Source organism: Periplaneta americana, chromosome 13 (assembly GCF_040183065.1).
Source record: "Periplaneta americana isolate PAMFEO1 chromosome 13, P.americana_PAMFEO1_priV1, whole genome shotgun sequence".
In the NCBI taxonomy this organism is placed as follows: domain Eukaryota; kingdom Metazoa; phylum Arthropoda; class Insecta; order Blattodea; family Blattidae; genus Periplaneta; species Periplaneta americana.
In genome coordinates this window covers 9529203-9538587 of record NC_091129.1, presented here as the reverse complement: position 1 = coordinate 9538587, position 9385 = coordinate 9529203, and positions in this window count along the sequence as shown.

Genomic DNA, 9385 nt, shown 5'->3' with positions numbered 1-9385 from the left:
CGTGATTTTTGCAGTGAATGATTTTATATTGCAAGAAATTCTTTCAATAGCACATGACGTTATTGGTGCATGATGTACAGTAGTACAAGATATTCCTATTGTCTGACATTTTTTCGTGTTTCATTAGGATATTGCATATGTCGCTCATCACTGAAAACCACTAATTTTCGAAGTAGGCCTACTTTTCTAGAAATTCCTTGAAATGTAGGTTATTTAATTTATTAATTATTGGGATGTTGGCAATGAACATCATGGTAGACTACACAAATCCATGCTAAACGTCGAGTTAATATCTTAATACTCGTACTTTTCAGATTGTGATGGTACTGGTTCGTTTGGATTACGTTTAACACACTTTCTGTGCCTTTTGGTATTGTAGTGTCTTTCAGTACACTGTTTTTGTCACTTTTCCGTTTATTTTACACAATTTATATGTAATGTTTTATTTTATTTTTATTTTAAATCCACCACCAACAGAAGCAGGCTTCCAATTACAGGTGCCTTACACAGATGTATACACAAAATACACAATGAGAGAGAAAAAAAACAAAACAAACAACACAAACAAAAGAAAGAAAATACATAATGGTAATAGATGCTAGAATATTATAATATTACAGTTAATATAGTGCCAAATGTCAATATAATGATGCAAAATTATTTAAAAACTTGAGTAAAACATTATAATACACTTCTTCATAATTTAAATATCTAAGGAAATACAATGCTTTTTAATATTGTATGAAATGTTTCAATTGTTAAACTGAAATCCAATTGAGAATCACAGTTTAAAGACAGAGAGTTGTAAGTATTACACATAACAAACAATGGAGAGTTCTCGAAGAAAACAGTTCTAGGAATAGGAATAATAAAAGGTTGCCTATGACGTAATTCTGTTATTTTTACATTGAACTGAAGGAATTTAAGAAAATCACAGTTATTCACTATACCATTAACAGTCTTATAGAGTAAAATTTGGCTATTTATTAATCGTCGAGATTTTAAAGTTTTATAATTAAATTCAAAAAGTAACTGATTATATGAAATTTGCTTGTCATAAGACGATACGTGATATTTTTTAAAATATAAATAACGTAAAAATCTTTTCTGTATCCTTTCTATTTGCATCTGATAGGACTGGAACTGAGGTGATCATATTACAGACGCATACTCTAGTTTACTTCTAACCATAGTTTTATAGAGAGTATCAATAGTATTTATATTTTTTAATTCCTTTGTATTTCTGATTGTAAATCCTAATTTTCTATATGCATCAATTACCACGTGATTTAAGTGCATTTTAAAACATAAGTTGTGTGTAAAATAAATACTTAAGTTCTTAAATGATTCTACTCTAGGTAACTTCACACCATTAATTTCATACGAATTTTGAGGAACTGTCTTATTTTTAGAATATGTCATAAAGCAACATTTATTAAGATTTAACAGAAGAAAATTATCGATACTCCATCTCTATAGTCTGTCCAAATCATGCTGTAGATCAAAAACGTCTTGTTGTTTGTCAATGACTTTATACAATTTGTCTATATTGACAGTGAAAATATTAGTTCAAATATCCTCAACTATGTCCTGCAATATTACACGCTTGAGCGTCTTACCCAAAGCATTTTACCTCTGCAATGAACCTTCAATCAGCCACAAAGATGTAGTTGTTTAAATAATACATCTAGTAACAGGAGTGATCGATAAGACTACTCACTATGGCTGCGTCTAGAAGATGACAGAATATACGTAACTATTTTGTATACTCTGCTAATAACAAATCTTAAAGGGCCTATCGTAAAGAATTTCAATGTTTAGAGTGCCCATAAAATAATGTATTTTAATGTGAAGTAATTTCGACAGTAATTGATTGTAAACGTACCTACGTCTCATGTTTTATTTACATAAGCATATATAGAGTGTTGTAATATGGATTGAAAGTAATAAAAGTCGAAGAAACAAATTACATAAATTTTTGTTTCTGCAAACCTTATTAATTTTATTTTTTTTTGTACAATTATTTAGAATATTGCACAAGCTTTTCGCATTTTGCACAAATATAATTTTTCAGTTGTGCATTTTTGCGGATAATGATTTATTTTCTAGCTTAAATTCTGGTTCAAACCCGGTAATCTCCCTTGGGTACGTCCTTGATTGGTCATTAAAATGTATTTTTTATTTTAGTACGATATTTTACGACGCTTTATCAACATCTTAGGTTATTTAGCGATGAATGAGATGAAGGTGATAATGTCGGTGAAATGAGTAAGGGGTCCAACACCGAAATTTACCCAGCATTTGCTGGTACTGGGTTGAGGGAAAACCCCGGAAAAAAAATCAACTAGGTAACTTGCCGGGAATCGAACCTGGGCCACCTGGTCATTCATTCATTCATTTATTTTATTCCATAGATCTTACATGAGCAATGAAGCTTTAATATGTGGAACAAGTCAAAATTTTACAATATTACAATTACAATTCTTACAAATTTTTACAGTTTTACAATTTAGTAATTTTCTATAATTTTTACAATTTTGTGCAATTTTTTACAATATTTTGGCGAGATGCAGTGAGATGAGGTGAGGTCCGAGGAATCGCCAAAATATTACCCGGCATTTGCCTTTTGGTTGGGGAAAACCTCGGAAAAACCCAACCAGGTAATCAAATCAAAGGGGTTGATGCAGAGGACTCGACATAGACCATCCGGCTAGACGCGCTAACCGTTACTACACAGGTGTGGACTTAAAATGTATGGTTCAGACTTAAGGTCATTATAAACAATTCACAAATCGGCATACTACCAATTCTTTCACATAAATATCTCGATTGATTAATGTCAGAATGACCTGCATTGGCATTGTATTAAATTTCTGGCAACTCCTTTCTCCACAGTGAACAGGTTCAAATAATTGGACCAGATGGTTGACTCAATGACACGGTATTGTTCTTATTAAAAATGTAACCTGTTACAAAGCTATTTCCCCCGTTAAAGTAAGTACAGTGCATATCCCTTTCACTTCTTCGGTAAACAATCTTGGCATTCACATGGATAATAATCTCAACTGGGAAATGCAAATCACAGAAACCTGCAGAAAAATATATTCTATTATCCATGTGCTAAAAAGGATAAATGTTCATCTTCCCTCTTGCTTAAAAAAGTCCCTTGTGCAGACCCTTGTATTTCCCTATTTTGACTATGCTGACATTTTACTGACTGACCTTTCCAGCGACAACAAAACGAAACTTCAACGTGCTCATAACTTGTGTGTACGTTTTGTAAGCAATATTCGTAAATATGATCATATTACCCCATCCCTGGAAGCAATAGGTTGGCTTAAACTAGATAAGAAAAGAAATTTACATTCACTTCTCCTTCTCTTCGAAATCTTGAACTCTTCTATTCCTTCGTACCTGTCGTCTCGCTTCACTTACCTTTCTTCCCACCATAATCTGAACACACGCTCTCGTCATGAAACAATACTAACAATACCATCCAATCGCACCTCCTCATACTCATCCTCTTTCACAATAGCCCTGCCAAGACTCTGGAATTCGTTACCTGCTAGCATCAGTGACTGTCGAAATAAAACTGAATTCAAACGCAAACTTACTAGGCACTTGGTCAGTAATTGAGACTCGTTCAGACATGGTTTCTTGTAAATAGTTCTCTTAATCTATCACAAAATATTTCAATATCCGGTAATTTCATCACTATAGAATTTTGTTATTGTAGGTTTAATTTGTAATTTAGTAAATACAAAAATATTCTTTGTTCTTAACTTCTATGATAAAATGTCTAGCTTTCATTAATCAGGTATTCTTGTCGTACTTTAATTTTTATTGTAATTGTAATTTTAATATTATTGTTCATGTTATAGTTGTAATCCCCTAGTAGAGGGACAGAGAAGGCCTGACGGCCTTATCTCTACCAGGTTAAATAAATAAATACTAACACTAATACTAAAGCTATCAGAGCAACGACGAAATAAGGATTTACGTACATCGCCTTTAACCTCTTCCCTTGCTATATATATTACCAGTTTTGTGAAAAAAAGTGTCATATTTTTTATTTTCGTAAAGAGGTCATTTAATATTGCAGAATCACTGTACATCACTAATTTTCTTACATACCTAAAAATCACTATGAAGTAGACATAAATTCATACCTGAATTATTATCCCGAGTTATCTCGTGCACCTTGATTCCAGCTCTGGTAGTTGTCCCACTTTGATTTTCTCCTGAACTATTTACCAACTTATGCTTTTTTTTATGGATTAATTTATGAGGTACAATACCAGTGCTGTTATCAAGGCGTTAAATGTTGCTTGTCGTGTGATAGACTCGAAAGCAGGGTATTACGCACAGTGGTACATTGCATTCCGGACAGTAGTATCTGCTCTCCTATATGAGAGCGTTTTGGGAAGAATGGTGTAACAGTCATTGAATATTTGTACCAGTACATCTGTTCTTCAGGTCTGTGAATAATGTTCTCTAGAATCACTATGCCCAAAAGTACACGTATTTCAGAGTCTGTAGTAGGCCGCCACGAATAATTTTCAGCATTCTGTGAACACTTATTAGCATGCCGAATCGTCTCCTCGAATATAATGTTGATGAGGTCATTATTGAAGAATAATTTAAAAAATTGAGAATTGTCGTTATCAGAAACAATGTTAAAATTCCAGGGAATGGGGACCTCGGAGGTGCAGAAGAAATGGTGCCAGATGTCTTCTATTCAAACCGCTGTCGAAAAGACGCGGCATCAACTGATCTGAATTTGTTTCTTGGTCTACAACTTCGTCTTCTGATACCGATGTTTCATTTCCGAATCTTCTAAAGGAATATATTCCTGATCAAAAGTTTCGGAATCACTAACTTGATCCATCTTTACACAAAACAGCACAAAAAACACTAAACACAAACAGAAACCGCCAAAACTAACTAGCATCTACTCACTACTGTGTGTGAATGCTGTATGAGCATAGAATTCCACTCGCAAGGAAGAAGTACAAAAAACACCACCAGATATAGCAATATCACTAACTTCTGTAGCCATCTAGTGAGGAAAAGGTTAATGAAAGAATGGAAACGTATATATATTCGGAATATAATCACAGTCTACTATATACAGTCGCGAAGCTCAATATGTAGTAAAAATGCAAACATGGGTAGTTGCCCACCACTAGGATCGCTACTATCGCCTCATCATCGCAGATCTCTCTCCTAGCAGACGTCAAAATATGTTACACTTTCGTTGTCGTGTTCTTTTGGAGAAATTAACACCTTCCTTCCATTATTGAAATATTAAATGCATAAACTTAATTTATTATTTTAATGAAGTATATTAAATTCCACCATAAACTCGAAGATACCTGCAAGAAATAAGTAATATAATTTTTGTTTGTGCGAAACGAACTGAAATTTACTAGAATAGCTTCACTCATTCAAGATTATAGCGATAATTAAGTATGAAACCAATAAATATTAATTTGCATTTCCCTTTACAACAATAATAATGGAAATATGAATTAATGGAGTAACTTACGCGTACCGGTACTTGTAGTGTAGGCTTACGTAGTTAACAAAGTGGGATGAGGTTAAGCAATAATAATCGCATCAAAATTGGAAATAAAACGTGATCAATAAATTTTATTGTAACAGACTTTTTCAACGTGTCTAGTAAAGCAACAAATAAAAATAACAAAATTAACAGCTATAATTAAAAACATATCCTTTGAAAAAAATAGGCCTAAGCAATAATAATCCCACCAGAATTGAAAATAAAACGCCATCAATAAATGGCATTAAAACAAACTTAATTTTTCTACGTCTTTAGTAAAATAACACAGAAAAATAATAACAAAATTAATAGCTACAATTAAAAATATATCCTCTGAAAAAAAAAAGTAGACCTAACCTTTATTTCTTTGGAAATTTAGCAGCCTAAGTGACAGAACTTTAACCGATATCTAATGTCCTTTCGGTTAGACTGAAACATTTCATTGTGAAATTTAATGTATTCTAACAGTCACAAAGAACTTCAAAATTAAGAGTTTTGTTTCTGCACAGCATTCTTGTGGAAACCCAGGAACCTTTCTGAATCTTTCGGAAATCGGACAAAGGATAACTCTGGCCTCTTTCTATTACTGTTGCTACAATTTATAGCACTACAAACGTCTCCTCCTTGTCCCATATTATTATTCCAATTATATTTTAGCCATTAACATTTTCATTACAACCAATAACGAACATTTCACAAGCATCAATGTGAAATAAGCAACGAGCTAGCACTCGATAGAAATACGACACAGTCCAAAGTCGACCATGGACAGTCTATTGTTTCTAGTGGCTAACCGCTTGGAGCGCTTTATCACGAGAGTTGCAAAAAGACACCTCAAGCTTCGCGACTGTATATAGTAGACTGTGATATAATCCTTAGCAGCGAAAATGAGACTCAAACGATTTAACTCGGGTTAATAAATTTTGACACAAGTTAGAAACCCGAGTTAACTCGGGTTAATCAGGGAAGTGGTTAATACATCCGATATTAAAATTCAGTCTTCAAAGGAATAACCGATAAAATTAAGGTCAGTTTAAGGATTACATAAGTAAGCATAAACATATTCTTAACAGCAGTGATCAGTTCTACATCTAACTTAGCAATATTCCGAGAAATAACTAGATTATATAATCCAGACAACAGCTGCCCCAGACACAACGCGCACGATTACATTTAAATAACAAGACTGGTTATTATAAATCAGAATACAAGGTCCGTTTGTCACACAAAAACAGAACGCCTAGCCAGCACCTATATCTTTTCCTGCAGAACATGTTTCATTATAACTGTGTCCCTGAACCGTCGATTGGTGTCATATTGTGAAAGGCACATGCCTACGTAAGGGTCGTCTACGTCACAACGTTTTAACAGCGGCACCCTCACATTCTATTGCTTGTTGGTATAGTTAATTTTCGACTCTGTCTAATTTCCGTAACCACTAAGGCACGCTACTTAACTTTCATTAATCATTATGCCACTATGTCATACTTCATTGCTTACGATTCATTATAGGCCTACGCATTTAATTCGTTTCGCCGTAAAGGCTGGTTCACAATAAACCGGGAACGAGAACCAGAATGAAAACGAGAAGCAGAGGACGTGAATATGAACATTTTTGATTCACAATAAACCGAGAACGTAGACGACTATGCATATCGATATGTATGTCAATAACGATATGTAAAGTCGATATTACGCATTCTGATGTTATTTATGTATAATTGACCAATGGTGTTCTCTCATGAGTACAAGGCAGCCAACATAAACACAGGTTAACCAACTTCGAAATTTCAACTGAAACATTTCTTTAGGTACGGTACTATAAATATGCCCATGCATCTTTATTATCACAACCTATTTTAAGTCTACCATAACGTAAAATAATTAGAGGAGAAGCATTTGTAATAGAACAAAAATGAACACAACAGTAGTTATTGAATTGAAGCATGAGTATGTAGTGTGTAATACAACTAATTCAGTAATAAAATATGATTCACTTACGATCGGTGTTCAAAGACGCAGCTCTTGAAAGCCACGTATTCTCCTTCATTTTCTATACGAGGTGCGCCGTTTATCGTAAACTTGAGGATTTTCCTCAACACTCAATATTATAATCTCATCAAATAAAACTTGCTCCATGATGCACAGCACAGAACAAAATAATGCATAGGTTATGTCACGGTCTTCTTGCTACAAAATATACGACGACAAAATAGCTTTTAGATGGCAATAGAATGAATCTAGTGGGCTGTGATCGGAAACGTGAACGCCAAAGTTGAAACTTGGCCAACTCTCCGTTCCCGATCTCGGGCTCCGGCAAGATTTTCGTTAATTGTGAATGCTCAGATTTAAATCTACACATTTTAACAGTTTTACCGTTTTCGTTCCGATTCTCGTATCCGGTTTATTGTGAACCAGCCTTAACTCTTGTTCCACAGAATTGGTCTCTGGCAGAATAATCTGTGGAATATTTTTCCGTTAAGCTCCGTTCATACTTTTCAAGTAACTTGAATTCAAGTCACTTATTCGACGAACTTGAAAAGTGTGAAGTATGTTTCAAGTTAAGTTCAAGTAAAGTAGCAGCTTGAATTAAAGTCTCAAGTGAAGTTGGATCACTTTCTACTTTTTACTTGACTTGAAAGTACACTTGAAACGAGTTAAAGAATATGAACGTCACTTGATAACTTGAATTCAAGGTAAAAAGCGCAGGAATTTAAATTAACAGCTGTTTTAAGCGTGTCAAATTAACAGCTAGTTTGTGGATAAGCTTCAGGGCTTCTACCGCGTTGTCTTGGTGTTGGTGGCTGACGTTTCGACCGCTGTGTTGTGGTCATCTTCAGAGCAGTTGATGGATCAACTACGCGGTAGAAGCCCTGAAGCTTATCCACACACCATGTACACCAGCCGCGGAAGCCTACGCGAACACTTAACAGCTGATTGTTTTTTCTGTTGTACTGGAAAGTAAAATTAATAGGAAGCAATGAGTAAGGGGAATAATGACCAAGTACTTATGTTTCTGGCCAGTGTTGACCTATGCATCAGAGACGTGGCCTCTTAGCGAAAGGGATAAATTTAGATTGGCCGCATTCGAAAGGAAGATATTGCGAAGGATTTTTGGACCTGTAAGGGATGGTGAAACTTGGAGAATAAGATATAACAACGAATTATACCAGCTTTATGAGTCTCCCGATATAATAACATCCATTAAGATTGCTCGTCTGAGATGGGTAGGGCATGTTAAGAGAATGGATGAATGTGAAATACCTAGGAAGGTGATGGAATATGGGATCGCTGGAGGAAGAAGAGTTGGAAGGCCAAAGCTACGATGGATGGACTGTGTTATGGATGACATTAAGAGACTTGGAGTGAAGAACTGGTGGACGGTGGCTAAAGATCGAGACCGATGGAGAAGAATTCTTAAGGAAGCCGAGGCCCGATCTGGGCTGTAGTGCTATGGATGATGATGACTTATGTTTCTGGAGTTCCATAAAACTCACGAAGGCCTGCAGATTATATAAACTGCAAAGTATCGTGACAGAAAAGCAAGGGAAGTTGCCAAGGAAGAGTTCATTGAGGAACTGGACAGGGGAAGTTTTAACATGGACAAAGATGAGACACGAAATAAAATTAAAAACCATTAAACTGTAGATATAGAAGTGAGAAAGATAAGGATTAAGAAGAGTTAGTTTCTTGAAAGGATAACATTTATCGGTCGAAATTGGCAATTTTAGTAGGTTATTTTACGACGCTTTATCAACATCTTAGGTTATTTAGCGTCCGAATGAGATGAAGGTCATAATACCGGTTATGAGTCCGGGATCC